This window comes from Micropterus dolomieu, linkage group LG16 (genome assembly GCF_021292245.1).
Source record: "Micropterus dolomieu isolate WLL.071019.BEF.003 ecotype Adirondacks linkage group LG16, ASM2129224v1, whole genome shotgun sequence".
Classification (NCBI taxonomy): domain Eukaryota; kingdom Metazoa; phylum Chordata; class Actinopteri; order Centrarchiformes; family Centrarchidae; genus Micropterus; species Micropterus dolomieu.
Genome location: NC_060165.1, coordinates 9,013,525 through 9,018,736, shown reverse-complemented (window position 1 = coordinate 9,018,736; position 5,212 = coordinate 9,013,525). Strand labels below are relative to the sequence as shown.

Genomic DNA, 5,212 nt, shown 5'->3' with positions numbered 1-5,212 from the left:
CAAAACACCAGGCGATGTCTCTAGTTTTTGCATGACAAAAGGCCAACTCCAGGGGAGGGAAACTTCCCCCCCTTTTTTGGCATGATCTGACCTCACCCCCTCCTTGAGGTGAGAGGCTGGTTGATCCCACTACATTATTTAGTTTAGTTTTTGGTTTATGTTCATCTATTTGGTAATAAATGTAGCATCTTTACGTATGATTTTTAACACAAATTATGAATATTAATATTTCATAAATCCTCGTTAGGGCACCACCGAAAATACAGTTCGCCCACGGTCTCCGGACTCCCTAGGTAACTTTATGGGTTTAATAATTACACAATTATTCCTAGTGATCAGTTAGTAGTAGTAGTTAGTCAGTCAATCTCCTATCGAAGGTGTAAATCCTCCGTTACAGTGACCTGGAGCTAAACAATACACACACACAGTTCCTGTGATTACGGTGAAATTTATTAACTAACTAAAAGGTGGATATAAATGCGGTTAAATATACATCAAAGAAATAAACAATGGCTAAACAAACATGATGCAAACAAGGAGAATGTTGTGGAGTTCAATGTAAATTGAGTTGTTCTATTGTGGGGAGAATTTGATTCATAGGGAGAAAGACAACTAATAAACGCAGATTATATGATACTAACTCGGTTAAATTTGTCTAGGAGTTTTAGGCTGGAATGATTAAGGATTAAAGCTAATGGATTAACAGACTATTGGACATCAACTCAACCACAGAATGCAGGGTTTTAGCCTTACTGCTTGTTGTGTCTCCAGTCGGTTGGTGTTAGGTCGGCCTCACGCTGGCTGAGTTTCGTGCGTTCTCCGTTGGTATGGCTTAACAAGCCGTCGGCCAGTCGCTTTCTCTGCCAGAGAATTGCTCCGGAGATCCGTCCTCAATTGGCTTGGTTTGAAGAAAACTTGCAGTGGTAGGCTTTTAGCTGGGTTTAGTTTCGTGGTTGTCCTCTGTTACTGCTGGCGTAATGGCCCACGTGGCTGGGTCCAAACTTCGGTGGGAGCAGTATAAGTTCGCTCGACTACAATAAAGCTTAAAAGAACTTGGTTGTTCTTCTTACTTTAAAATTATAGAAAACCTGTCTTTGATACCAAAATACTATATCACACACTGTTGATTCTTAATTCTTCAGCAAATGTCTTGTTTTTGCTTTTTCTGCTTTACCCTTCAAAACATTAATAGGCTAACTCCAAATACTTTCATGTACTTAATCAGTTACCACACAAACACACATCGGGCCGCATGCACACACACACAGTCTCTCAGTTGCGCGCAAAAATAAAAAAGTTGCAGGCCTGTGTGTAGCTCGTGTGCGGTGTGGCCGACAAAATCCTTTTTTCCCTCTCTCTCAACAGAGTAACAATACACACGGTCCAACTTACAGTTCAGCGTCCAGACAACAGAACAGGAAGCGGTGAAAAGATCAAGCCAAACGGCAGCGGAGGCAAAGTCCTCGTTAGGTCCTCGTGCGGAACTCCAAACAGTCCAAGATCAGCAATGGCGTCCTCTGCTCCAGTGGCTCGCCAACGTTAGCTCAGTTAGCCACACTCTCATTAAACCTGCACTCTAACACACTGCGGTTAAGCGAGTACTGTGCTTTACTGTCCTCAGCTATAACGTCTTATAACGTTACGTAAACATTCGACAAACTGCATATCTGTAAGTTTCTCCACTTTTCTCCAGCTCTGTGGTCACCTCTCCTACTTTGTGTCTCTCCCGTCTCTCTCTCGCGGCTTTTTTTTTTCGCTGTCCCTTCCGTTTTTTCTTTCCCACCCAGTCCAGCTCATTTTCTTGGTTACAGCCAATCACCACAAGTGACACTGACTAACACCCACAGCAACCAATCAAATGTTAACATCAACAATGCTGAAAATAAAGCTGAAAATAAAGGATCAATCTGTATTTTTTCCCTTCAGTTTACCTTACTGTTTTACCTCAAACACACAGAATAGTTTATTTTGCAAATATTTACATTTTCATCTCATTTAGGACTAAATTATCTTAATATCTGAGCTAAGCATTACTCTTTCCTTATTAAACTAAATTTCTTTTTAGGTTAATTTCCATACTGAATTATTTTATTCTGCTTTTGATAGGAACTAACTTATTTTAATCCCTATATTTTACACCAGGGCTACAAAAGCAAGTAAGTTGCTGTAAACGAGGGAAAAGCCGTAGTCGCGGCTCTTCTTCGCGTTTGTGGCTTGTAAAGAACAAAGGAATCTTCACGGCAATGCCGGGCCGGACTCCTTAGGGCGTTGCTGGGAGCACGCTCTGTTAGCGTGTAGAGTAGAGAGCAAGAGCGAAGTGACCAGAGAACAAGGGAAGAGAGCGAGCAACAAAGAGCTCTGCTGCTTTGTTTGTCTGGCCCCTTGGGGCGTGTCCCCAGGGGGCTTGGCTTCCGGTCTCCTCCGAGACTTCAGTGTATTAACTTTTAATATGGTCCTAAAGACTATATGCACGTATTTTAATCAAATACCTCTCCACAATGGAACCTTAGATGTCAAACAGTTATACCATTCTTGGTTTTAAGCATTTGATAAAAAGGGAAAACAACTGTCAGTAGTTAAACATTAAAGCTGATGATACACGGAGCAACTTTTAGAGCAATGGTGCTGGGCAATGTTGCCGTCAATGGTAATGAGTAAAGATTACTACCGTAATGCCCTTACCCCACCACTCCGCCACCTGCCCCGCACCGCCGCCAGCCGTTAAAAACATAGTCGGACTTGCCACTAACAAGATTGCCCAGAAACATTGCTCAAAAAGTTTCTGGTTAGTGTTGATATTATCATTTTAACAGTCAGGGCATCGAGTCTTATCTCAGCTTCACCCGAGGTGGTAAGTTTTACGATCTAACTGCCCAAAACAGCACTTAGGGAAAGCAAACTTTTCACTTGGGTCAGGCCCCCTCTTTCCTCGGGGAGAGACAAAAAAGGAATTTGGGATCTCCAAATTTATTTGATATAAAATGATCAAATCCACACTGGCTGTTCACTACATAACATATGTTACTTTTTATAACATTAAGTCTAGAGTCATTTTTTATTGGGTCCTCAAATATAGAATTAACATTTTAACATCGAGGGACAATAACGTTAACTTCACATGCTGTGATGTGCCGCTGGCACTCAAATTCATGTCGGACAAAGTGCCTCAGTAAATGTGTGTATGCCTTAAATAGTTCAAATATTTGCCAATTGTAACTCATAACTATTTTATGATAGATATTATATTTTTCTGGTGGGTGTTCATGTTTAAAACGCTGTTCTTAGCAGAGGTATGACTCGCCCCTCTTTTTGTCCGACCGGAAAACCCTCCCCCCGCCATTTTCTCATTGGTGCACGCTGGAAACTCACGTTGATTTCTTTCAAACGACTGGCTATGGAAAGAAGGGTTTGGTCGGAAACGAAAGAGAAGGAGACAAGGATTACGCATATATATATATATATATGTATATATGTATATGTGTATATGTGTGTGTATATATGTATATATATATATATATATATTTATATATACTAACCATGACCTGGAAGTATTTATTTATAAATTAGCATGAGCATGAAAAGGTCAAGTGTCCGGAATACCATGATGTCCGAAATACAGTGAGTCTACGTTAATGTGGCAAGCCATACAACAGCAGTACTGAATTGGATAATGTTAGTGTAGCAGGTCTAAAGCTACGTATGATTTTTAATAAATTTATGTATATATTATGAATTTTAATATTCAGAAAATATTAATCCATAAATCTCTCGTTTCGAGGCACCACCGGAGTTGTTATTAACCCAGAGTCTCCGGACCTCTGGGTAGCATTTTAATAATTATACAATTATTCCTAGTGATCAGTTAGTTAATAATCGCTCAATTATCTTAAAACTTCTTTGGCAAACTTCTTTGCCAGGGAATTGCTCCGGGGGTCCGTCTCTTGTCGGCTTTAATGGAGAAACTCGCAGTGGGGCCTTCCCAACCCTGTCTCGGGTCAGAGGTGTTAGTCGTCCTTTGTTACTGCTATATATTTCATATGCTTTGTAATGTTAGTTTACCTGTCCAATAGGGTGAAAGCCAACTCTGTCAGTTTTGTCGACTGTGGTTTGTCTGTAGAAGACTGAATTGGCTTGTAACTGACTGTAATCCTTAGCAGTCTGTGGTTGTCTGGAGAAGATCGCCTCTGTAGTATATTAGCTGGTTAACAACACGTGTGTGCAGTTGCACTGTAAGAATCTGAGGTCCTTTTATAGAGTCAAGCAGGCGCTAGAGTTCTAGAATCCTGCATTAAAGGATCAGCATCATCGGTTCCATTCTGTTGCTTCGAAGATGACGAGATCAAAGAACTGAAGCATTCTGACAGCTCTGTTGTAGCAGCCCACCTGCTCCACGGCAACATACTTCCTGCCTGCTTAACCTCAGTTATAAGGTAACTCATTTCCTTTCCTGCACGTGTAAATCCTGCAGGTGTGGCATATCAAGATGCTGATCAGACAACATGGGTATTGCACAGCTGTGCCTTAGGCTGGCCACAATACAGGTGCTGGTCATATAATTAGAATATCATCAAAAAGTTGATTTATTTCAGTAATTCCATTCAAAAAGTGAAACTTGTATAATGTATACATTCATTCCACACAGACTGATATATTTCAATTGTTCATTCCTTTTAATTTTGATGATTATAACTGACAACTAATAAAAACCCCAAAATCAGTATCTCAGAAAATTAGAATATTGTGAAAAGGTTCAATATTGAAGACACCTGGTGCCTCACTCTAACCAGCTAATTAACTCAAAACACTTGCAAAGGCCTTTAAATGGCCTCTCAGTCTAGTTCTGTAGGCTACACAATCATGGGGAAGACTGCTGACTTGACAGCTGTCCAAAAGACGACCATTGAAGGTAAACTTTTTTAGCAGTTACCCACCCAAAACCCTACGCAGAGTCGCAGTCTAACACACTTCTCTGCTCCTCCATTTCAGGAGTTACTTAGTGAAAATCCTATAGTGACGGTGTCTGTCCCCCGACCATTGAAATTATTTAAAAAGGTAAACAGAAGAGGAGCTGTGCATAAAAACCTCATAAAAATTATAACCACAAGAGCAATAGTGCAAACGAATAGGAGAGTTAAATGTGGACACTTAAACATCAGATCTCTCTCTTCTAAAGGTGTACTAGTAAATGAACTAATATCAGATTATGATATTG

The 5,212-nt window shown here is 40.4% G+C and overlaps 1 long non-coding RNA gene across 1 annotated transcript; it reads right to left on the bottom strand.

Moving 5' to 3' along the window:
• Positions 1–432: 432 nt before the first annotated feature.
• On the bottom strand, positions 433–4,324 carry LOC123984654. Its single transcript, XR_006828483.1, has 2 exons — positions 3,537–4,324; positions 433–3,392 (listed from the first exon to the last, which is right to left on the bottom strand). It is a non-coding gene; the product is annotated as an uncharacterized LOC123984654 (long non-coding RNA).
• Between the last annotated feature and the right edge of the window lie 888 nt (positions 4,325–5,212).